We start from the raw sequence: 27,356 nt of genomic DNA on the forward strand, positions 1-27,356 counted from the left end.
TTTTGAAAGAACAGCATGCTGGCTGATTATTTCTGTATCAATCCCGCAGTGTATCCTCCTGTGGCTTAATAGAAGAAGTACTGTCTTCGTGGCTCTCTACATGCTACAGAGATCCTTTTTAAAAATAAAATTTCTGTGATTATTTGTCTTTTTTCCATTGGCATTTTTTCCTGGTTATCTTGTCTCTTATTCTTGCCATTAAGTTTTCCTCACTTGCCTGGTGACCACATATTAGATTCTCTCAATTACTGGAAAGATGGTCTGCTTTTTGGATAGACTGAACTCCACTCCAGAGTGGATTGAAGAGAGAGCTCTGTGTGGGCCAGGCAGGTGCTAACAGCAATACTCCTCTAGGTGAGAACAGGAAGGCAGCGGGCAATCTAACTATTGGAACAAAGATGGCTTTGGAAACTTAGCCATTTCCAATGTCTGTACAGAAAACCTGTCCGTTGTTTCATCTGAGATTAATGCAATTAATCCACAGTGCAAGTGAGGTGAAGTCTGGAGAGGTGAGAAGGTGCAGTTGGGCCTTCTGGTACCCAAACCAAGGTCTGCTCAACCGCCATCCTTTGGCAGTCCTCCTAGTCACTTAAGCCTCTTAACTTCCTGTTTCTAGGTATTTTATTTCAGTGGAACATTAAGTAGAAGAGGAGGCAAAGATCTGTATGTACCCTAAAAATATACACAGAATTTAGAAGCTGGGAACGTAATATAAGTTGAATATCTGAAATGCTTGAGACCAGAGGGTTTGGATCTTTTCTGGTCTTTGGATTTCTACATGTATGTGATATCTTGGAAATAGGACTCAAATCTAATCACAAAATTCATTAGTATTTTGCATACATACCAAGCCTGAAAATGAATTTTATATACTTTAAAAATGTGTTTATCTTATGTGTATTTGTGACCACTGTGTGCTGGTACTCTCAGAGACCATAAGAGAGTGTTGGACCCCTAGAACTACAACTGGTGGTTGGGAGATGCTCGATGTGGTTGCTGGAAAGCCAAACCAGGTCCTTTGCAAGAGCAGTAATACTTAGCCAGATTTCCAGTTCCAAATTTTATATAGTATTTTTGATGATTTTGTACAAGAGGTAGTTTCATGCTGTGGAATTTTCCACTTGTGGCATCAAATCAGTGTTCAGAAAATTTGTGTCTGGGAGATATTTAGTATTTCTTTTTGTATTAGAAATATTCAGTCTGATAATGTTTCATCATTTATATCAATCATTACTATGATTTAAAATAAAATAGCACAGAGTATGGTACAAGCAATCTGTCAAAAATCATATATTTATAAATCAAAGATTTCCTTAAGTTGTAACAAAGTCAAACTGAATGAATACACCTATATGTTTTCATTTATATAATGTATCAATTATGCTTGGCATTTTGATCATTAAAAGAGAAATATTGGGTGTGTAAAGCATGGGGCAAGCTTGACAAACTCAGGTAATGATGGAAAGCAAGAACTGACTCCATAGTAGTCCCCTGATCTCCAGGATTACACTCCAACCCCAACATCATGGCAAACACAATAATAAGAACACTTAAACATAAAAATATAAAGCTCTTTGTTATATCTTTGAGGAGTATCTTTCCTCCTCTACCCAAATATGAGTAACTGTTTATAGAACACTACCTTTATGACAAGGCACATGAAGGGAAAAACCAAAACACTGTATTTTAACACACTTTATTAATACCAAGATTTATAACTGACAACATTTCTTACTTTAAAAAATGGGACTTCTTAGAGAAATTAATGACTCTAGGTGTGGAATCATGACAGACAACAAATAAACTTTCAAAACCAATGGAATCATAATCCATGGGTCAAAAAAGCTGTAGATGGTGGGTATAGTGGTAAGTGTCCAAAATCGAAGCACTCTGGAGGCTAAAACAAGATTTCTGAGTTTGAGGCTAGCTTAGGCTACACTGCAAGATCTTGGTTAGAAAAAAGTTAAGAAGGTATTAGACCAATATTGGAAAAAACATTGACAACTGTTAAATCTGATGAACAGACATACTGTATACCAAGTTACACACTTACATGTTTACACATTTCCACCATTTAAAAAAATACAATGTTGTGCAGTTAAAAGATATAGTGGTCAGCTCAAAAGTTCCTCTTTCCTATGTGTTAAAATTGTGAGACCTGCCAGTGGTGGTGGCGCACGCTTTTAATCCCAACACTCAGGAGGCAGAGGCAGGAGGATCTCTGTGAGTTCAAGAGAGTTAGTTCTAGAATAGAACAGCCAAGGATACACAGAGAAACCCATCTCAAAATAAACAAACAAATAAATAAATAAAACTAAACAAATCATGAGAATTACATCTGGTTAATTAAAACACCAGAGTCAGTAATAACTCACAAGTACAACACTATTCAAAAGGGAGAAAGACAGACCAAAAAACAAACAAACAAATGGCTATCTTCTAAAATGGTGAAAACCAGTAACTTTGAGAACTATATTTCAGAATGAACCAACAGCCCCAGTCGACAAAGTTTTCTTCCTTGAAGGCCAGTTAGTAATGTAGAAGAGAAACATCAGGAAATCAGCATTATGTAATCCTTCACGAAATGATAATTTTAGGCAGTTTATGAAGGTATGACTGCTATGACCTGTTTTCTTACTAACAAAAAAAAAAAAAAAGAAAGAAAGAAGCAAAAAAGGCAGGTGGTGGTGGCTTACACCTTTAATTCCAGCACTTGGGAGGCAGAGACAGGCGGATCTCTGAAAGTGAGAGCCAGCCTGGTCTACAAAATGCATTCCCAAACAGTTAGGGCTACACAGAGAAGACCTGTCTTAAAAAACCAAAACAAACAAAAAACCCATATCAAGCAATTAGATTTCTTATCATTCCTAGGTAATGAGTAGAAGAAACAGATCAATACATACTCAAGTGGACTGGTTAAGCATTTAGTCTCCAGTTACTGTGCAGCAGGTAAGAAAGGCATTATCCATGTACCTAGAGGACAGACCAAAGGGCATCATCAGAATAATGCTATGCTAGGAAGATGTGCCCTAAGTAAGGGAAAGAAGCCCTCAGTTCCCTCTGAATTGTGTATGGGGACCAGAAACACTTCGAGAGAGGGAATAATCGGTGGAAAGAGACTCGAGTCAGGCATGCTTTTAATCAGATCTGCACTTGTACTTGTCTTCCCCTCCTGACACTTTTTTCCCTAGTATCTATTGGCTCACTTCTTACTTCATTTGAGCCACTGCTTAGATGTCAATTCATAGAAAAGCCTCAATGAGTACCAGCCCATGTAAAAGAGAAATCTTGCCCATCATTCTCTAGCTCCTTACTCAGTCTGACACATTACATACTCGGATTACTATCCATCTCCAACCCACTACTGCATTCCCAGTGCCTAGGACTGAATCTGGTCCAAAGGAGACATTGATTACAGATTTGTTAAATAAATAAGAATTGTTTAAAATGCAAATTAAAAACACAGGTATTCAAACTAGGCAGCTGTGTTTTCTCTATTGTATTTGGATGTCTGAAAACCATAAACCAAATAGAAATGAATATAAGTAACAACAGAATATACTCAGATGCATCTTGATCAACTCTTTAAAATAGATTTACAATTTAATTACTGTTGTTTACTGCTCCATCAACTAAAGATTTAAACTATATAGTCAATTGGTTAAATATCCAATGATGGATTTTAATTTTAAAAAGAACTAATATTTTGGGTGATTAGGCTCATTCTAGAAACGTAAACAAGAAGAACACACTAGGAATGGCTCACAGTAGGACAAAAGTAAGCTATGCTAGCCCACTTAACTTTTTAGTAACCAAGTTAAATGATCTCTGATATAAGTAGCTGATAATGCTTCAAATAAGATTACATTTCTAATGCAGATTAGTGGGGCAGGCTGTAATCCAGCACTTGGAAGGCTGAATATAACTGATAGTTCCAGCCAGTGTGTACAAGGCTCACACTTGTCTGCCCCATTTTACAGATGATGAGCCTGAAGTTTGGTGATGTTAAGTAGTCACTGAAGACATGATTCTTTGATGGCTCACATAACTAGTATAAGAAAGGGATCTGACATCAGCTGTCAAGACTGTGAGGTGTGAGGTCTGTGTTCTTACTGTATCATGGAAACTAAACTTACATGTTAACAGGTTTTTCTTTCTTCTTCTTCCTTTTTGATGGCCAGGAAGTCATTATTTAGAACAGGCTGGCCTTGAACTCACAGAAACTATCTGCCTCTGCCTCCAGGAGGGCTGGGATTAAGGATTAAAGGCATGTCCCACCACATGCAGCTCTTTTTGACAAGGTTGAATTCTGTCCCCAAACCAATTGTTCATGTACATATAAATACAATATAACTGTAAGAAAGACCTAAGGTGAGTCTCTGCTTTGGTATGTTTGCTTGTTTCTCTCCTTGCCTGGATGCATCATAAGGATTTTTAATCTTTTATGATGGTGATTTTAACATAGGGAAAAACATAATTTCACCACAATAGGCTTGTCTGTCAGATTATTAAGTGTCCCAGGTGTTTGAGAATGAGCCTGTTTGAATTATAATCAGGTAATCCTTCATCTTTTTCCCTTAGTGTCTAATAATAAATAGATCTCTATTCAACTTGCTCTGGTCTCTTCTAGAATAGAAATTCTATGTTTTAGATCTCTTTATTCTTTACTTTCTTCAAATCTTTTACATCTCTCTTCGTTTGCATTTTGGGAAAGCTTCTTAAATTTGTGTTCTATATCATGCATTCAATTTTCTAATGTATTCTCTATTCTGGTGCAGTTTAATTTGGCTACTGCATAATTCAGTTTCTACTCTATTGCTTATTTTAATACTTTTTTAGTTTCTGTCCTGCTGTCCTTATTTTACCCACACTCTTTGAATTTATGGCTTTCTATTGGCTGGTACTCTTCTTTCCACCCAGCCTTCCTGCTTTGTGAATTCATTTCAACATCCATCATCGCCACAATTTCTCCAACCTGCAAGCACAAGAAATGCTTTCCAAAATTTCTGTGAAGTAAACGCTTATACAGGGTACAAATATGCTTTTGTTGATATGGAGAAAACCAGCTGGAAGTGAGCTGGAAGCTTCCTTCCTGCCAGCTAGTTTTCCATAATCTCAGAAGGGGCTATGTAGGCTGAGAGAGGAGAAAAGACATTCATGAACTTACCTAGCTGTGAATCCTATGATCTACAAGACCAACTTGCCAGGCAAGATATACTGTTAGAGAAGTCACCAACTGCTATTAGATTTGAGACCTATCCCACAGGAAGGAATCCATCTCTGATATTATACACCTGGTTAAAAACCCATGGTAGGGGAAATCACAGGCCCTAATGGGTAAGCTGAATGTTGCTGATCAGCTAAACTGACATTGTGTCAATTCTAAATACTGCTGTGCATACCCACAGACAACTGCTACTCTCAGCCTTAATCGGAGGAGACTCTTTCGAGGGGATGTTGGTGAATATAGACTCATGGCTGTATATGATGCTGATAAGTATAGTTGAGTGTTCATTCCTTCTCGAATACCTCTAAGAATCAGGAAGCACTGTGGAAGAGGAATGTAAAGAATGTAAGAGCCAGAAGATAGGAAGAAGAGCTATGACTTATTTTCTAGACAAAACACAGCCATTGCAACCAAGAACTGTAGTGGATAGCCATGCCAGCATTGGCTGGGAAGTTCCAACCCCATTGAGGATTCGGTAATGGTCGCGCCCACAAGGCAGGGCGGAGAAGGAAACAGAAGACGGAGGATCGGAAGGGGAGGCGCGCTTGGTTCCAGGACCCTGGACTCTGGAGAAAGACCGAGCAGGGTTCTCCAGAGAACACCGCCGGACTGCACTCTACCTTTGCCAGACCCTGTAACCTACCCTTTCATTGTAAGTTACCCCCACAAAATAAACCTCCCTTTTAACTACGTGGAGTGGCCTAAATAATTTCACCAATAAAGAACTCACCGCCACGGCAGATGCCAACACTGGGTTTGCACAAGAAAGGGCCTAATAGCAATAAGATATCAGCTGTTCTCAACTCACAAGAATTGCCTATCAGATATCCTGTATATCAGGTATTTACATTACGATTCATAATAGTAGTAAAATTAGTTATGAAGTAACAACAAAGTAATTTTATGGTTGGGAGTCACCGTAACATGAGGAAATGTATTAAAGGTTTGCAGCATTAGAAAGGTTGAAAACTTTGGCATAAATGAAGGAGGAACTCGGGGTCTCTACTCTTCAACTGCTGGACTATTGCTACTGACAGATTCATGGAGAGAGATAATTCTGCCTTCAGTTATGAATGCACTGATGACTCCACCAGGCACCAATGGATAGTTCCAATCTAATAATCACAGACTGCCTTGAGTTGACTAAATGGGTCATAAAACAAAACATCATAAATCTGGGAAAGGGGCTGATAGGGATGGGGAAAAGATAAGGCAAGGCTGGGAGAAGGTAATCAGAATGTATTATACACATGCATAAAGCTGTCAACAAAATAAACCATTAAAAGTCTATGTTTTGCCGGGTGGTGGCGGCGCATGCCTTTAATCCCAGCACTTGGGAGGCAGAGGCAGGCGGATCTCTGTGAGTTTGAGGCCAGCCTGGTCTACAAAGCGATTTCCAGGAAAGGTGCAAAGCTACACAGAGAAACCCTGTCTCGAAAAACCAAAAAACAAACAAACCAAAAGCCTATGTTTTGCATTGTATTGTTTTTTTTTTTGGTTTTGGAATGGTTACAGAATCTCCAGTGTTTCCTATAAATCAGCAGCTAGATCTAGAGGCTTGAAAAAAGTAGGGTTTGCTTTGTTCAACAGGAATATTTCATGATAGAGGTGTGAAATTTATCCAGGGTGTATACAATGTAGAACTATCTCTATGATACTAAAATTAATCTGTGTGTTCAGGTGCTGCCAGCCTAACACAATCATTACAGAATTTTCCATTAGCAATTCACCTAACACTTCATCAGCCCTTCTGTATTAGTCAGAACACTTCAGAAAAAAACTTTGCCCTTACCAACTCTTGCTTAGCCTGAAAATACAGTTGTACAAGAAAGTAATTACTGATTTTTTATTTAGCAATTGTCAAAATAATGAACTGATTCCTAATAACATCTAAATATGAACCAAAAACAATTAAAAACAACACATAAGCTCAGAGTTTTACCATATTTGATGAATTTCAATTTACTGTAGTTATTGGTGTTTAATGCTCAAGATATTCCAACTTTAGCCATTGCCAATCCCTTCAAATTGACTCCTCAGTCTTTTCTTTCATACAACCTCAATAGCTTTTGATAGCTCCTGTTATTTTCCATGACAAGACATCCTAGGTTCATCATGTACACTTCCTGCCTAAGACCTGAAACAGCCATTGTTTTCAAGTTCTGGTTCCTTTCAGTGTGACTATCTAGTGTTCAGTTGAAACTTCTTGACATTCAGTATTTCAGGCATATAGAACTGCTCTGGGCTTCTAGTGCTGGTTTCCTGTCAAGGTTCTTAGAGGTGGAGTTAGAGGGAATCAGACACCTATGCCTGTGAAGACTGGGATATGCTGTTAGAAATAGACACCATATGTTCCAGCCATTGTTACTTTCACTCACATTAAAGAAACCCAAAAGTAGGCAGTCTGAAGCTTTGAATATAGCTACATGCTCATCAAGGTCATAGCTACTTTTAATCTTTTTCTATCAACCTATAACCCAAGAAAGCTACAGAAGCCTCAGCTTTATGTCTGCATTACAGCCCAGGAAGCAGCAGAAAGGCCCAAGGGCAAAAGAGTGCATCTCTGTATGGAATCAGTTCCCTTTAATGAGACTTCCCTTCAATTTCACATAACACTTCTGACATCTCATTAGCTAAACCTTAGTAACATGGCCATCTCAAGTTGAAAGGAAGGCTGAGAAACACCTATTGTTCCAGACAGCAATGTGCTAAGGTTAAAAAGAAAAAAAAAATCAGGGTTCAATGTTTGAGAAGCAGAACATGGATATGGGAAGCAAGCCAGTGGACCAGAAAGTCTTTCCAATGCACAAATTAACCACTTTCTCCACATCTCACAGTGAGATATGAATCAATAATTTCAATTTTACATAGCATATGCTTAGATTGTCACACTGCTTAGAAGAAAGCAGATAAGTCTTATTCCTTAGGGACTGCACAATACTTCAAAAAACATTTTCGTTAGACTAATGTTAGACTAATAAGTGCTAAGCCTGAGATTCTTATAAATTTGTTGGCATTCTCTAGACTGAAGGTGCAGGGAAAATTTTACTTGTATATTTTGCTACAATCGTCACTGTCGGTCATAAGTAGTAAGCTGAAATATATCTGATCCAGAAACCTGGAAGGCCTGTTCTAGGCACAGTGTAAGTAATTACTCACACTTTCAATCTACTTTACCTGGATGTTGTTACACAGCAACCTCGTCTCCCATCATCCCAAGCTGGTACAGAGGACCACCGGCATGACTCCACATTCATTAGCAATTCTGTTACCCCTGTCTATCATGGAATGTTTGGGTTAAAAATCCTCAACAAATCAGAAAGGATTTTTTTTTTTGAAGAGAGAGAATGTTACCCCCTGCCCCAAATACACTCCTCATATACTATGTGCTATGTAGACACAGTAGAATTTAGTCTAACATTTATGTGACTTCAAAGGGTTAAGTTCTTTCCACGAGGCTGCAGTATCACATTGGTTTCCAAATCATTATATATTTCTATCAACCAGGTAAGAACAGAATAACTTGCTCATGGCTTGTACAGAGACAATGAGCAGCATCATGCACCAGCTTCTGAAAAGCAGATCTGTTCCTCAAGAGTCTCTTGGGTCTTCGGCTTAACATTCTCCAGCGGCAGCATAAGAAACTAGGAGTGAAGGGCTGCTCTGTATCCAGAAAAGCAGCATTGCAGTGGAGCTAAATACTTCTTGAAGTAATGTATAGCACTTAAGTAAAAGGCTCTCTGCTTGCTCTAAGCAACGTGTTAAACTAAACAGAAGCTATGGAAATAAATCAGTCCAGAAATGAGTTGCAGGCCTTTGCAGCTGTGTAAAATTTCTCCACTCATTAGGAAAGCCAAGAAAAAGAGCTTAATGATGTGTTTTCACTGCATGTTTCCCGAACAGGGGGACTTCACAGGAAGTTCTACAAGGAACTGATGACAGGAAGTCTCAAGGAACATCTTTTCTCAAGTTTGGTGCCAGGAATGACACAAGGAAGGCTCATCAGGAAGCTGGCTTACAGCAATTTTTAAACACAACCCTCCCACCCCCAGACAGGGTTTCTTGGTATAGTCCTGGCTGTCCTGGAACTCGATTTGTATATAAAGCTGACCTCAACCATCAGAAGTCTGCCTGTCCCTGCCTCCTGAGTACTGGGATTAAAGGTGTGCACCACCTTGCCAGGTTAGCAATTTTTTTTTACATTTATTAAAGACATGAAGTCCTTAGTTATGTAGAAGAATCTGTATGTGAAAAGCAGAGCCTCAGATGATTTTTTTAAAGTTAATTACTCTTAAACTTTTTGATATAGACATAATGGGAAGCATTTCTGAAGTACTTTAGAAAGCATCATACAGACAAAGTAGACAGAATATAATGGAAATCATGTAAAAACAACCTATTGTTAGACTATTTCTATACTTACTGCTTTTCTAATATTTATGATAAAAAAGACATTGAGCAACATTGTCAGCTTCAGTTACTACAACTAAACACCTCAGAAAAGCTACTTAGAGTAAAGGTTTGTGAGGCTGGAGAGATGGTGTAGAGGTTAAGATCACTGGCTGTTCTTCCAGAAATCCTAAGTTCAATTCCCAGCAATCACATGGTGGCTCACAACCATCAATAATGAGATCCAGTGCCCTCTTCTGGTGTACAGGCATATTGTATACATAATAAATGCCTGTATTGTATACATAATAAATAAATCTTAAAAAAAAAAAAGGTAAAGGTTTATTCAGTTCATTGTCCTTGAGATTCTGGTCCAATAGAAGGCAGCCTCTTTTGCTAGGGACCTAGGTGAGCATGGCACATCATCACAGGACCATGTGTCTGGTAGAGTGCTCACAGTACAACATAAAGAGAGACAGAGAAGAGACTCAGGTTCCACAGGCCCTTTGGAAGGCATGCCGCAAGGATCTCAGGACCTCTTATAAGGTCTCATTTCTTAAAGGTCTCCCACCTCCCAACAATGGTACCCTGAGAACTGTGGTACCAGCCTTCTGACAAGGGAGCTTCTTACAAAAGTGAAGAGGAAGAGACCTGCAGTTTCAAGTCCTTATCAGTCATCACATTTTTTTTTCTCTGAACTCCAGTGGGTGGCTCCATTTTCCAGATAAGAACACACATGGAATCAAGTGTTGACTCACCCAGGCTTTGCGTCTACTGTCAATCACTTTTTTGTACTAGCTCATTTGCACCCCAAAAATGTCTAGGATTAAATAAGATCACATATGTACCTATGTAAATATGAAAATGTTTCTAAACAAACGAAGAGGACTGAATTGGATTAACTACAGAGTTCTATTTTTCTTTCAAATAGGTTACTCATTTATTCAAAATTATAATTTGTTCCAACTTAATAAATGGTATAGACAGAAGTCTAATAAATGATACAGGTGGAGACTAAAGCCAATTACAGACCAAATTCCAACTTTAAACCTTTTTTTGTTTTTTATTTTTTTTGAGACACGGTTGTGCTGTGTAGCCCTGGCTGTTCTGGAATTCTATCTGTAGACCAGGCTGGCTTTAAACTCAAAGAGATCTGCCTCTGCTTCCTGAGTGCTAGGAGTAAAGGTGTGGCCCAGCCGATTTAAAAATTTTAATCCAATGTTTGCCATACTACATAGCTCTGTACTGCTAGAGCATGCTAAACTTTTCAAAAAATTGTATTCCAGATGTCATTTATTTGCCCTCCAAAATTTAAAAATAGCCAGCCAAGTTTCTTTATCCTTAATTTCCAACAGAGGGCTGAGCCTTCAGTGAGGTAGCTCGTCTTTTAAGTGATGTAAGCTGAAGAAATCTATGAACTATTCACTAAAAGAATGTTATTAGAAATTCTAAAACTAAACAGGTTATACATGAACACGGGTAGCCATTTAAGCCAGAAGTAATCCAAATGCCCATCTATTGCTGACATGATAAAATGGTTCATGTGTATAATGGAACACAACTCAGCAACACACAGATTCCAATACCTGCCCCAACATGGATGAATCTCCAAGACATCCTAAGAAAACACACACAAAAGGCCACCCACTACCCATAAATTCATTTCTGTAGTGGCTAGAAGAGATATCTATCAAGGAGGATGGCACAAAAGAACACAAAGAACTTTCTGGGGCAATAAAAATATTCTATATTTTGACTGTTGTGTTGGAAAATGACAAAACTCAAACTGTATACTGTAAAGGGGGTACATTATATTACACACAAATTATACTTGGTTGAGAGTCGATTTAGTAAGATTTTGTCACAAAACAGTAAGTAAAAGAGGACTGAGGATATAGCTCAATGGTAGAGCACTTGCCTAGCATGCATGAAGCCGAGTTCAAATCCAAGTCCCTCAAAAACAAAACAACAAAACCACTTTAAAAAATCTGACTTTTTAAGCAACAGATAAAATTAGTCATATAAATGCACACATGCTACCTATTTGTTTTTAAGATGGGCATGCATCACTACATCTGATGTATACACACACTGTGCACCACCCATGTGCTTGTTGCCTGTGGAGGTCAAAAGAGTGTAGATCTCCTAGAACTGGAGTTACAGACATCTGTGAGCCGCCATGTGGGTGGTGGGAAACAAACACAGGCCCTCTGCAAGAGCAGCCAGTGCTCTTAACCACTGAGTGTTGTGGAACAACAATCCTTTTGTCTGTCACTCAAATTGGTTTAATAAAAGCTGACTGGCCAGTAGCCAGGCAGAAGTAAAGGTGGGACAACCAAGCTAAGCATGCTGGGATGAAGAAGGGAAGAGTTAGAGGAGTCACCAGCCAAAAACAGAAGAAACAGGACCTGTATGAAATGAGGTAACAACCCATGAGCCATGTGGTAGAACTTAGATAAGAAATATGGGTTAATTTAAGTTGTAACAGCTAGTTAGTAATAAGCCTGAGCTATCGACCAAGCATTTGTAATTAATATTAAGTCTCCATGTTGGTTATTTGGGAACTTGCTGGCGGGAAAGAAAGGTCCACCTACAACTGAGCCATCTTTTCAGCCCCAAGATAGACGATGTTATATAAGTTAAATAACCTCTCTAAAATTTTTCTCATCTATAAATCAAATATAATATCTATTTCATGAGATAGTTACAATATAAAATGAACACCTCCATTTAGTGCCTACCACACAGCAGACACTCATACTAGGCAGAAAGAGGGAAATGCTTAACAAGTTATGCCTTTTAAGGCCAGCAAAATGAATGATCTTCAACTATCTACCAGTTCATTTAATAAAATATTTAATAAACATCTATGGGCATTTTCTCAAATAAGCAAGTTGAAAAATCAGAGTACATTTTCCCCTGAAAAGGGTACTTTTCTTTAAGCTTCTGTAATTTTTATTATCTCATGAAAGTTGGTAAGAACAGCAATCAAGAGAAAAAAAATACAATCTGCCTTTGCACAGAATGATATACTGGTCAGGAACATAAATTTTATCAGCAATAAATGTGAATTAAATAAGATTTAAGCTAAGCTCTCCCAGATGAACAATTTTCCAAACAAACAGGAAGGTGATTGGATTGGATTACTGCAGCACGGTAGGATTTTCTCCACCTCCTATTTAAGGCTTCACCACACACAGAGTGAAGGATGTTTTTTTGTCAGCTTTAAAATTTGAAATGAAAGCAAACTACAGCACAGAAATTCTGTTTAGCTAAGTAATACAGCTGTAGTAGATGTCAAATTTTATGTAAGAATTATTTCTTAATGTACAGAAATATATTTTCTATACATAACACATAATCCAAAAGTTAAAACTATATTTCACACATAGTTTTGCAAGCAGTTTACACAATAATCAGCATGATTATTTAGAGTTGAAAGCTGAACGTAAGTATTAGACAAAAACAAACATGTATCTTTGTTTTCCCCCAACCACATCCTTAACCACTTCCTTGGGTTTGTATCGGCATCACAAATATCTCACACAGACTTGGATGTCTTCTCTCCCTACCGTAAGTTCTATCACACAGCCTATACTCTGCTTCATGCATATATAGATGAAAGTTCCTTCAAATATAAACTTCAAGACAGAATTTTAATTATTACTCAGGCTTAGGATGCAGCTAAGTGGTAGAGTTCTTGCCTAGAAATGTCTTGAGGCCCTGGGTCTGATTTCCAGCATTGAAAAGTAAATTATTATTCACATTTGGTAAAGATTTCAAAGGCTAGCAGATATTAAGAAATCAAAAGTTAACATGATACACAAATCTTCCCTTTTCTATTACACTAATTGCAATGCAGATAAAGCTTTCATATAGTCCAAGAGTAACATGGGTTATATGGTCTGTGATAAACATTCATAATAGAAGCTATACTTCTTTCTTGGAGACAAAATGTTTATCTCTACAAAGAAAGTTTCAAAAGAAAACTAACAGTACATACCGAATGTGAAGACAAGACACCCAGTTTCTACCTCTCCTTTTTCTACCCAATTCCTTTTCTTGTTTTCTTTTTCTTTCTTTTTTGGTTTTTCAAGACAGGGTTTCTCTGTGTAGCTCTGGCGCCTTTCCTGGAACTCACTCTGTAGACCAGGCTGGCCTTAAACTCACAGAGATCTGTCTGGCTCTGCATCCCGAGTTCTGGGATTAAATGCGCCACCACCACCTGGTGCCCAATTCCTTTTAAAAAAATTTACTTTTATGCTTATGTACGGACAACTCAAAAAGTGGTGTTATTAACTAGAAAAATTCTTCCATCAAACATGGTAATATTTGGCCATTATTTGAACTATTTTTTTGTTTCCCTATCTCCATCTACAACTTGCTATACTTTCTTAATTTGTTTGACAACATCTTGTAGTTCAGTGATGTGTTCTTTTCTTTTTTTTGAATATTTCTTTTGGTGTTTCACTTAAAAAATTTAAATTACATTTTAATTTATTTAGAGTGTATGTGATGGCGCATACACATGTAGAGGTAAGAAGACAATTTTGGTTTTCTCCATCTACCAAACGGATTCCAGACACCAAGCTTGGGCAGCCAATGCCCTTAATAGTCCATCTAGATATATACAATGCCACATCTTCAGGTTTTAACTCCCCCCCCCCCCCCCCCCGAAATATATAATATGCTACTGATTCCATTTCAGGTATTGTTCTTCTACAGAAGTTCTATTTGGATCTGTTTTTGTAAATAACTTCCGTTTTCCTCGGCATGTTCATGGTTTCCTCTATTCTCTTGAACATAAGGAATACATTTGTAATAGCTGCCTTAATGTCCATATCTGATAATTCCATCACATGTTGTCTCTCTCTCTTTTACTGGTTAATTTTTGTCCTAGCTAAGGATCATATTTTTCTGCCTTAGAGATGTGAAAAGTAGTGTATTTTTCCAAATTAGTTATGACTATATTTATCTTGTATGCTTAACTTCAGTGAAGTATTCAATGATATATTACATTTTTGTTTTTATTTTAAAGATTTATTTATTTATTATGTATACAGAAGAGGGCATCAGATCTCATTACAGATGGTTGTGAGCCACCATTTGGTTGCTGGGAATTGAACTCAGGACCTCTGGAAGAGCAAGCAATCGGTGCTCTTAACCTCTGAGCCATCTCTCCAGCCCGATATATTGCATTTTTAAAAAGCAGGTACTATTAATAGTAAACATGAATGAAAATGTCCTCACTGTATTTTACCCTAAGTATACAGCACAGTATCCGTTATGTATAAGCACAATGATGCATAAACCCTTATATTCCTGCATAACTGAGACTTTACAACCATCTGTAAGACACTCCAACTCCCCGTTTCTCCCTTGGCAACTACTGCTTTACTTCTGTGGAGCCTAACCATTTTAAATAGCCTTGGAAACAATGCCTTTATGTGGTAGAAGAGCAAAGCATGTATCTAGCTTTTTTAAATAAGGTCCCAAATTCATTTCAAGAGGGTTCTGACATTGAGAATAAATGACCTCCTAAAGGCTCTCACATTGGAAATATATCCATTAATGTTGTGGACTGAATACTGTCTTAGTTAGGGTTTCTATTGCTATGAAGAGACACTGAAACTCTTTTAAAACACAATTATTTATTTATTTATTTTTACATCCCAGCCAGTTTCCCCTTCTTCCTCTCCACCCAGTCCCTCACTCTATTACCCACCCTCTAGTCCACTCCTCCATTTGTTTGGGAAAGGTCTCCCATGGATATCAACAAAACAGCATATCAAGTTGCAATAAGACTAAGCACCTCCCCATGGGCTCATAAGGGCTCACAGAGCCAGGGAGCCTGTGGGAACCAACTGACTTAGGCCCTCTGGATATATGCGACAGTTGTGTACCTTGGTCCTCTTGTTGGACTCCCAACAGTGGGAACAGGGGCTGTCTCTGACTCTTTTACTGGTTTCTGGGACCCTACTCCTCATTCTGTCTTGCCCTGACCAAGGCAACTCTTATAAAGGAAAACATTTCATTGAGATAGAGTCTTACAGTTTCAGATGTTTAGTCCATTATCACCATGGTAGAGAGCATGGTGGCTGGTAATAGGCTGGCATGCAAGCAGACACGGTGCTGGAGAATTCTACATCTTGATTCAAAGGCAATAGGAAGTGAACTAGGACACTGGGCATGGCTTGAGCATATATGTGACCTCAAAGCCTGCCTCCACAGTGACACATTTCCTCCAACAAGGCCACACCTACTCCATCAAGGCTATACTTCCTAATAGTGCCACTCCCTATGGGGGCCATTTTCTTTCAAACTACCACATTCTACTGCCTGGCCTCCAAAGGCTTATATAGCTGCTATATCACAATGCAAAAATGTATTCAGTCTAACTTCAAAAGTCTCCATAGTCTATAACAGTCTCAAACTTATTTAAAAGTCTAAAGTTCAAAGTCTCTTCTGAGATTCATGAAATCTCTTAAATAAAATCCCCTGTAAAATCAAAATAAAAAAGCAGATTACAAACTTCCAACATATAACGGCATAGGATATACATTACCATTCTAAAATGTACGGAAGGGAGCATAGTGGGGAAATACTGGACCAAAGCAAGACCACAAACCAGTTGGGGCAAATTGCATCTCCATGTCTGATGTCAAAATACTCTTCAGGCCGGGCAGTGGTAGTGCACACCTTTAATCCCCAAACTCAGGAGGCAGAGCTAGGCAGATCTCTGAGTTCGAGGCCAGGCAGATCTGAGTTCGAGGCCAGCCTGGTCTACAGAGCAAGGTATAGGACAGACATCAAAACCACACAGAGAACCCCTGTCTTGAAAAAAGCAAAAAACAAAAAAAGAAAGGAAGGAAGGAAGGAAGGAAGGAAGGAAGGAAGGAAGGAAGGAAGGGAGGAAGGAAGGAAGGAAGAAAGGAGAAAGAAAATGCTCTTTAGATCTTTCCTTTCAGCTTTGTTGACTGCAGCACACTTCTTTCTCTTGGGCTGTTTCCACTTCCTGTTAGCAGCTCTCCTGGGCAGATATCCCATGGCTCTGGCATCTCCAACATCTTGGTGTGGGGAAAAAATATAGTTCCAGATCTACCAAATTTGCTGAAAGATGAATAGGAACATCCAGGAAACACCATGAACTCCAGGTAGGATGAACTCAGAGCTCAGCCACCACTCAGGAAAGCAGAAGACACCCTCTGGCCTAACAAGTCTGTACTTCAATTCACTCACTGAACTGAGACCTGAAATGAGACTGACCCATGGTCTCAAAGTTACATCTGTACACTCAAGTTGACAGCAGCAATGTTCACGGACACAGCCCACGTGTCCAATGATGGATGAATGGATACATGTGGCCAAATACATACAGTGGAATATCCTTCACTTTTGTTTAAAAAGAAAGCTATAAAACAGATCAATTTTAAGGGCATTATACTAAATGAAATAAGTTATACACAGAAAACAAATACTGTATGACTTACAATAATTATAATGAAGTAGCTAGAAAATCAAAAAGAAACAAAATAGTGGTTGTCAGGTAAGTTACTGGGGACTTATTTTAATGGGTACAAAGTTTCAAAATGAAAAACTGTGAAGAAACATGCATAACATTTGAAATATATTTAATATCCCTGGACTACATCTAAAAAGTGGCTAGGACAGCAAATTTCATGCTATGCATATTTTAACACACAAACAAATAGAAACAACAAAAGTATATCAAAAAAGATTTAATCTTAGAAGCTAAACTCTAATGATTTAATTTACAGACAAAAAGAGTAAGAGCTCAGTGGCTTGTTCAAAGTTACACTTTGTAACTTACTACCTAAGCTGATCTATTTGCAACACAGGATGGAATAAACAAATATATTCATATCGCCCACACAGTCTATAATCTACTTCATCTTAGAATGTTTCAAAAGAATATTAAGTCATTGGATTCTTTATTTATGTATTTATATTATTTTGGCTTTTTCTTTACCAAATGTGAATTAACATTTATCAAGTTTTAAGAAAAAGATCTACATAGGTTGATGGCTTTTATACCCCGAGAAAGTTTCTCATACAATTTTGCCATACTTGAAATATTTCCTGTTTACTGATTTGAGGTTAATATGCTAGAAACAGTTAGCTAATTCTTGATATAGATGAATTTATATTAAATGCACTCTACATGCCATTAGTTAAAAAAAATTAAGAACTAAACTGACAATTCTACATAAAGTCATTAATCTTAAAATTTAGCATTACTACAGAATAAAATATAGTTAATATAAAGATAGTTTAATCAGTGTACAAATAGTTTATTGATCTACCATAAAATGCGTTTATTGACAAAACAGTTTTCTTGCAAACAAATCATCATGCATTAGAAAATACATGTCCGAATTACCACTAGCTGGAATTCAGAAGTTCAACACATGCTCAGTAGCTTTGTGATAGTCCAGCGGAACTCTTAGAGAAATGATACTTAGTATAATATTTACAAAACAATTATATAACTAGAGGTGCTTTAAATTTCCAGCTTTCTTTCTTTATGAGTTCTAAATTTGCTTTCAAAGAACAAAGCAAACAGATATCAAACACAAACCCATCATAACCCAGACATATCCTTTCAGGTGTCACATATAGAAGGCTATTTCAAATCCAATGGATTATTTTATAAGCTGAAGATTTACAAAAAGTTTTATTTTTAATAAATTACCCAGAATGAGTTCCTTCCAAATCCTTATTTTTCCCCTTCAGATTTTGGTGTCTAAAATAGATATTTAACAGAAGTTGGAAATTCTAATTTACATGCTAGGTTTTAAAATGTTTTTCTTTTCTTTTTATTTTTCAGCCCTTTAGAGATTGTTGGGAAACAGCACACATCTTACAGACTTTCTTGACTCCAATTTTAATTTCTAATGTTTCTAAACATTCATAATTTTAAGAATCACATTAAATTAGATCTAGTACCCAAGAACAGCAATTTCTGTGTGCTTAAGTCCCTTTTATAAACTAGCACAGTACTTTCCTGGGACCTTCATAAATCCTCCCACATATTGTAAATAATCTCCAGATTACTCACACACTACCTGTTACAATATGAATGCTTTGTCTGTAGTTGTTATACTGAATTATTTAGGAAATAACCACAAAGAAATGAAGTTTACATAATTTTTCTTGCAAACATCTTTGAGTTAATACTGGTCAAATCCACCAATATGGACTTTGCTGAGATAGAGCCAACTACGTTAAGTGGTTGAATTCACACTTTAGAGGAAAATATAATTCCTATTTTAACCACTAGATGGTTTTTCGGTGTAGCCCAGCTAGCCTTGAACTCTCAATCTTTCTGCCTTAGTCTCTCAAGTAGTCTACAATACACTACAAAACTCTCAATCCTTCTGCTTAGTCTCTCCAGTAACCTACAATGCACTACCAAGGCTGGCTCACTAATGTACTTTTATATTAGGATATTTTCATTTAAAACTCCATATGTTATAAATTACTGTGGTGGTTTGAATAAAAAATGTCCATAGGGAATGGCACTATTAGGAGGTGTGGCCTTGTTGGAGTGGGTGTGGCACTGTTGAAGAAGTGTGTCACTGGGGGTGGGCTTTGAGGCCTGAGACACTCAAGCCTGGCGAGTGTGTCTCAATTTCACTTCCTGTTGCCTGCCTTCCTGGATATAGAATTCTCACCTACCTCTCCAGTACCATGTCTGCCTGCATGCTACCATGCTTCCTGTCATGATGATAACGGACTAAATTTCTAACTGTAAGCCAGCTCCAATTAAATGTTTTCCTTTAATAATAGTTGCCATGGTCATGGTGTCTCTTCACAGCAACAGAAACCCTAAGACTTACTTTATTAGAACAGCTATTAATAACAATCATCATTTTCTCAAAGTCTTACTAGTTCAGTTTAAACTTACTAGGTAAAGCAAAATTTAATTAGTATGAATCTCTTTTTTAGAGCAAAAACAAAACCAGCATTATATAAACTTTTGGTTTTGAAAACAAAGAGCATTACTTAGAAATAAATAAGTACTTGGCATGCAACTACTCATGGCATTAAGTACAGTTTTAAAACCAATTATTCTGAAAATCAGTACTTCTTTTTATTTTTAATTTATTCTTTATTCATTTGTTTGGTTTTGTTGTTGTTGAAACAAGAGTTTCACTGTATAGCCCTAGCTCTCCTGGATCTCAATCTGTACACCAAACTGGCCTCAAACTCAGAGATTCATACCTGCTTCTGCCTCCTGAGCACTGGGATAAAAGGCGTGCACCACCATGCCTAGCTAGAAAAGTAGTACTTCTAAGGACTTTCAAGTCAAGATATTGGGCTTGGTACAGTTACTTAGACACTTTCATGCATATTTAAATTCAAAGTAATAAACTTAGGCACTCAAGTGCTAAGGTAGCCACAGACTATATAGCCAATGAGTAGATATGGCTATGTTCCAATAAAACACTATTTACTAAAAACAAGTGGCCAGCTGTGGGCCAATTTGATGACTTCTGTCCTATGCAAACATTTCTTTTCAAAATATTACACCTTCAGTGATCATACCATCATGCTTCCTTTGTATCTGATAGTTGTCACAAGAAACACTAGTCATGTAAATGGTAAAGGACCACCCTTGCCACTTTCTGTTGACAGGATCTCATGTATTCATGGGGCCTCAAGCCTGCTAAGGAGCTGAGGAATACCTTGAATTTCTGATTTTCCTGCCTCTGTCTCCTAAGTGAGGAGGTTGCAGGTGTTCCTTACCACGGCTGATTTAAGTGGCACAAAGGATGGAACCCAACATTTTGTTCATGCTAAGCAAGCACTATATTAACAGCTATACTTCTAACCTTGAGAAGCCATAAAATTTTTTTCAGTATACATCTCTAGTTAGATTCAGAAATAAAAAATGTGTTAATAAAATAAATACTAAAATATGTTTGAAAATGTATAAGGGTACAATTATATTTTATTAAATGATCTTACCTTAATCAAATGAAAGAATCAAAATCCTAATACATTTCTGGCTTCAGTTAAAAAAATATCTGAATCCAAACTTTAGTTTCTTGTTAAATTCCTAGAAGAAAAAAATGAAGAACCTTTCAGCAAGGTTTGGTCACAGATAAAATGTAGCAATTACAGCACTCCAACTGTCCCACCAACTCAATGGAGCTCTAAGACCTGGCTAAAATGCCTACTAGAATAGAATACACGGGACCCTGAAGAGTAAATGGCAATAGGCAGGTCCTGTGAGAGACCAGAACACAAAGCACCATTTTCAAACGGCCATCACCGTTTTTCTTCCAACATCAGCCAGTCTGAAGTGTGTATGCCCAAAGGAAAGTTTCATGTTCCAGCTGTCACTGGAGAGGGAAATCTTAACATTCACAAGAAAGTGTAGAAATCTCTCTCTCTCTCTCTCTCTCTCTCTCTCTCTCTCTCTCTCTCTCACACACACACACACACACACACACACACACACACACCTTCCCTCTCTTCTCCATTCTCGGCCCAGCCATCTATAGGTGCAATGGTAATGAGGATCACGAGCCTGTAACTCAGAGGCAAGGGAACCTTGCCCTCTGGTCAGAGATGCCACTGCAGTTCCAGGAGGACACAGAGATTCCCTAGTGTATGTGAGATTCCTCCCCTCCCCCACTCCTATATCCTCCTACTGCTTAGTCCTCAAGATGAGCACAGCTTCCAGGAGTGCACTTAACAAATAAAGCTTCACATTTCTGTCAGAGACTGGAAAAGGGTAGTCCAGAGACCACTGGAGAACATAAACAAGGAGATCAACACGGCAGCAAAATACAATAGTGTAGGTGCACCATGACATCCATATGACTGGCTTACAGACTGACAACCTCCATATGTCGAAAATACTCTAAAAGATGCACTTAGCATACCAACCTACTAAATAGCACAGCCTCATCTATATGTACTCAGGACACTTAGGCCACAACTAGGTAAAACCTTTTAATTCAAAGCCTGTTTCAAAATAAAGTGTTGAGTATCTTGTGTAATCTACTAAACATAATACAGAAGTGAAAACCCAGAAAATGTGGCAAAATTGAGAAGATCCTAGGTCTAACCATCATAAACTGAAGACTGTTTGGATTGGACAGTAAGTCAACATATTAACTATACATACCGATATAAATGGCAGTAAAAAACAAATATGGTGTGTACTCACTCATAAGTAGATACTAGATATAAAGCAAAGGATAACCAGACCACAACTCACAGCTCCAGAGAAGCTAGCTAACAAGGAGGACCCTAAGAAGGGGAAATAGATGAGATATCCTGAGTAAACTGGGAACAAGACAGGGGCAATAGAGGGAACGGGATGGTTGAGCTGGAACAGGGAAGGAGTGGGAGAACAATGAAAGAGATATCTTGATAGAAGGAGACATCACAGGGATAGGGAGAAACCTGGTGCTACGGAACTTCACAGGAATCCACATGGACGACCCCAGTTTAGACTACTAGCAATAGTGGAGAGGGTGCCTGAGCTGGCTCACCCCAGTAATCAGACTGGTGACTACCCTAACTGTCATTATAGAGCCTTCATCTAGTAACTGATAGAAGCAGATGCACAGATCCACAGCCAAGCACCCAGCTGAGCTCAAAAAGAGGGAAGAAGATTCTATGAGCAAGGGAAATCAAGATCATGATGGGGAAACCTACAGAGACAACCAAACCAAGCTAGTGGGAACTCATGAACTTTAGACCAACAGCTGTGGGGCCTGCATAGGATGACTGGATTAGGCCCTCTGCATAAGTGAGACAGCTGTGCAGCTTGGTCTGTTTAATGGGCCCCTGGCAATGGGATCAGGATCTATCCCTGGTGCATGAGCTGGCTTTCTGGAGCCCATTACCTATGGTGGAACACCTTGTTCGGCCTTGATGCAGGGGGGAGGGGCTTGGACCTGCCTCAACTGAATGTATCAGGCTTTGCTGACTCCCCATGGGGAGGAGAGGATGGGGGATGAGTTGAGAGGGAGAGGGTGGAGGGATGAAAGGGAGATCTGTGGTTGATATGTAAAATGAATAAAAAAAAAATCTTAATAAAGAAAAAAAATCTTCCTTAGAGAATTCCTAATAATACTCATCAATTTGCTCTGCCCATAACATGAAACTTCACTGTTCCAGCCCAAGTATGGGCTGAATTCAGCAACTTATTTCCAAAGGTTAGAATATAGAAAGACAAAAATACTTTGTTGTGGAGATACTAAGCAAACACTATCTTCTGCAAGTAGTACTGTCTCCATGTACTCCCTGAAAAAGGGTTTAAAGGACAACGCTTCTGTGTTGCTATTTTCTAAAACCCACAGTTTAATCACAAGGAAAGTACCAAAGTACATGAGATGCAGTCTACAGAACACCTGGCTAGTACTCAGAACAATCAAGGTCATGAAAAACAGACAGACAGACAGGAAACTGTCACAGACTACAGGAGACATTCCACAAGTCATGTGGCATCCCGGACTACGAAGAAACTAGTGAGGAATGAATCTGAAACCCAAAGTTGTCAACTTGACTACATCTGGAATTAACTAAGGCCAATCAGCTGGGCACCTGTGAGGGATTTATCTTGATTGGATCATTTGAGGTTCAGAAGACCCACCCTACATCTGGACCACATTTTCTGGTGGCAACTAAAAGACATGAAAGAAGGAAGCTTTTGCTTTTTGCCTGTTTGTTCTCACTCTCACTGGCAAACTCATTCCTTAACTGGAATATAGTCTACTTCTTCAGGATTCCAGTGCATACTGAAGACCAGCTGAGACATTCAGCCTCCTAGGCCAAACTACTATATTTTAATGTTCAAAACTACAGAGACCTCTCTCCCTTCTCAAAAGAATCAAGAAAACCTCCATCATTATTTCTTCTTTTTTTCCTTTTTATTTTTGGTTGTGTAGGACCCATGACACCAAACTCTTTGTCTTTAGTGCTTACATATAACAGCCATTTGAATACTTGGACCTCATCTGAGGTTGCATAACTCAAATGGAGGTCACAAAAATTTGGCAACACTAAAAGGTTCCTCCATGTGCAATAACCAAAGCTTGATTCAAAAACCAAGAAGCAATGAACCCAGAGTGTTTCTGGCAGTGTTCTCCTGGGATGCATCACAGACTTCACTGCAACCATGGTTCTGAAAACATAACTCACACTGTGCATATATACGCCTTCATGTCATGCAATGCCAATACACATTGCTTCAAACACCTTAGCTCAGATTCTAAGCCCAGATTCTAAGCCATTACACTATGAATTGCAATGTTTTAAATGTACATAAAAACCTTTCTGCTCTTATAGAAACATAATGGTTTAATTATGGAAATCAATGAATTTTAATATTTTCCTATCATTTCTTATCATGTAAACATCAAATTAGTTTATCATTATGTTGCATTAGGCTCAAATATTTTGTTTAAAAAATTGTTGTTTAGCTGGGCAGCGGTGGTGCTTGCCTTTAGTCCCAGTACTTGGGAAGCAGAGACAGGTGGACCTCTGAGTTCAAGGGCAGTCTGGTATACAGAGTTGAGTTTCAGGAAAGCCAACGATGTTACAGAGAACCTTGTCTTAGGGGGAAAAAAATGAAGATGCTCTATGCCCTGCAGTGTCAAATATTTAGACAAGATCTAACTCTTAAAGAAAAAAATATATAACCATCTCATTAGTATGCAAATTTACTTTAATCTTTAACGAATGGTAAAATTACATGTAAACCAAAGAAGTTTTTAAATAAATTTATGATTATCATTAATGTTTGATGTGTACACATTTAAAATACCTATATATCGGGGGTGGGGGGGTGTCACATGAAATTTTTTGGCAAGAAGATGTCACAAGTAGAAAAAAATCTAAGCAGCTTTGACAGACAATAAGCTGAGGTTAGTAGCTAATTGCTTTTTACTGTAAGACTTTGTAAAGAATCTAAACTGAGAAGACCAAATGGTAGTATTCAAAATGATAGACCTCAGTCATCATCATTGTTACCACAGTATTCTACTTTTCTTCAAGTTCCATTTAATAAGAATTTTTACACATGAATTAAATTCAACAAGATATTATAGTTTCTTAGATGCTAAGGTGCTAAAGATGAAGTTCCTAGAAAACCATATTTCATAAGCACTTTTAAAAGATTAGAGCACATTAAACCACCTACCTCTATCAAAATGAAAGCAGCTTCACCCAGTATTAACCCTAACAGTAACACAACAAAGGCTAACCTCCACGAAAGTAAATCCAGTGAGTTTCCCACACACTATTCTTTCAGAAATGAAGCTCTGTTTCTACTTCAGCTACTCAGAGACAGTCTGTTAAGAATTTATCACAGGGCTGGAGAGACATCTCAGGCTGTAAAGCACTTGCTTTAACCTGAATTCAGTCGCCAGAACCCATGTAAAAGAAAACGGGGCCTGCTCACATATGCTAGTAATAGCTGTACTTGGGAGACAGACAGGTGGATCTCTGAGGCTCACAGGCCAGTCAGCCTCATCTTCTTGGTGAGTTCCAGGCCAGTGAGAAACTGTCTCAAAAAACAAAGTGGATGGATCCTAGATAATGACACAAGAGGTTGACCTCTGAGCTCCACATGTGCGCGCGCGCGCACACACACACACACACACACACACACACACACACACACACACACACGTACATGTAAGTGTGTGTGTGTGTGTGTGTGTGTGTGTGTGTCCCAAATTATATCCATTAATAATGTTAAATTGCAAAAGAATCAGAAGGGGTTTAAGATAAAGAGCTTAATATGTACCAAAATTAAGAAGGAACCTTAAAGGCTTTATGTGACATTTATACATTTATGTATTGTAGAGCAAACTTTTTTTATTTAGCCATTTGCTAACTGCTCTGATAAAAAAATTCTGTGATGGCTACATTTGAAACAAATGCCTGGGTAGATCATCTATGAATAAAACTCATATATCTACACTCACTCTAATCCAATTCTAAAGTTTCCCACTACTGCTTTGGGACCACTGAGAAAACTCAAGTAACTGCCCTTAGAAGTCTTGGAATGACTAATGAGGATCCTATAATTTCCTCCTAAGAGGTAAATGGTGGCTCCCTGAGAGCACAGTGGGGAACTAACGTGTGATGAAGACTCATGCTTTAAGAGCAGCAAAGAGATAGTAAATCTCTCCCATTATTTTAAAAGCTGGGCTATCTACAGAAAAGCCACACCGAGAAGCTTCTTTTATTTTTTTTTAAAACTGGATCTCATTGTGTAACCCTGACTGGCCAGGAATTTGCTCTGTGGACCAAGTTGGCCAGAAACTCAGAGATCCCCTGTCCAGTGCTGGGATTAAAAGCATACACCATCACACTCATCCTGAGAAGATTTTAATCTGCTTCCGAGTTGGCATTTCTTCACTGTTGAATACTACTTCAAAGTCACTGCTGATTTTTTTTTTTTTTTAAACTGAGTAACTACTTAAATGGAAGAGAGGGGAATCTGCTAATAACAATATTTACAGAGTTATGTGTGCACGCGAGTGCATGAACTCTCTATGTAGATCAGTCTAACCTTGAACTCAGATGTCTGCCTATGTCTACCCACCAAGCTCTGCTATCAAAGGCTTGCCAGCCACCACAAAGGCCAGTCTGCTACTCTTACTCTTCCTTCACACTCCTACATCTGTCCTCTAGTAAGGAAAAAAATCCAAACCAAACCAAAACCAACCTTATATTTAAAAGAACAAAATGGCAGGGCAAACTGGAACCCCAGAACTCTGGGGACTGGGACAAGCTAGGCCATGGTGAGATCCAGTCTAAAGGGGAGAAAGGAAGGGAAGGAAGGATTGGGAAGAGATGTGGTGAGAGGTGAGAAGGAAAAGCATACCACAAACCAATCTTAAGTTAGCATTTCAGTCACAACGTCTTGCCTACACCATGCAAAGAACAGAAGAGTGAATCAATTTACGTTCAAAGTTAAAGCTTTTGTTTCCACATCTTGGAACCACCTCTTTGCCACTTTGTGTTTACACACTTTCTCTAAAATATTAACAACAACCTCACAAACAGTCTGTTTAACAGTAATTAGAATTTATCTAGTTAACACAACAGCAAAGCCTGCCACAACACAGATGGCAGAAGACTTTCTCCTTTCCTTGTCAGTGTCAAAGAACTATTTCATGATTATGAAATCTGCACAGGAAAAAAAAAATCTGACAGGGTATTTACAAAATACAAACTACAAACTAGTGACAGAATCAATTATTAGAAAATTCTATACAGCACAATCCTTGGGTATTTCTTAACGTAAAGATTGTTCTTATAATACTGGCCAAATCCAGCCAAATAAAGATTAAAGAATCAGAATGGACAAAGTCTACTATTGGTTTGACCCAGGTCTTTAATGCACACCAATTCCCTGAAAAGCACAAGTTCCCAAACTCTGTGCAAACTAGAACCATCTCAGCAGCATTTGAAAATCTCAATGTGTAAATCAAAACTCAAACTCAGGTCTGAATATGAGACAGAGATGAGTATTCTTAAAATTCCTAAGCAGTTACATATGGCTCATTTCTAGCAATTTATAATATCAGGAGGCTTGGCATCTGGCACTGGCTCTGCCATCAGCAAGCTTGGGTACATCTCTGTGTGGCTATTTCCTCATCTGGAAAGCTATTTCTAATATCTAACATGCTCTGAGTCTAGGATGATGTTCTCCTACAAAGATTGAGCTGGCTTCAACAGATAA

The 27,356-nt window shown here is 38.2% G+C and overlaps 1 protein-coding gene across 5 annotated transcripts in view; it reads right to left on the reverse strand.

Moving 5' to 3' along the window:
• The window catches only part of Glce (glucuronic acid epimerase), a 67,251-nt gene that overhangs the window by 16,094 nt on the left and 23,801 nt on the right, over positions 1–27,356 (reverse strand). For 3 of the 5 annotated variants that reach the window (XM_036192433.1, XM_036192435.1, XM_036192434.1), the window contains exons 2-3: positions 20,609–20,699; positions 2,904–2,973 (exon numbers count right to left, since the gene is read on the reverse strand). The gene's annotated coding sequence lies outside the window, so the exon portion shown is untranslated. Of the gene's footprint in view, positions 1–2,903; positions 2,974–5,402; positions 5,689–20,608; positions 20,700–27,356 lie in introns of those variants that run through there. The other 2 variants (XM_036192436.1, XM_036192437.1) reach the window with 2 other exon arrangements.

Source organism: Onychomys torridus, chromosome 7, assembly GCF_903995425.1.
Source record: "Onychomys torridus chromosome 7, mOncTor1.1, whole genome shotgun sequence".
Taxonomy (NCBI): Eukaryota; Metazoa; Chordata; class Mammalia; order Rodentia; family Cricetidae; genus Onychomys; species Onychomys torridus.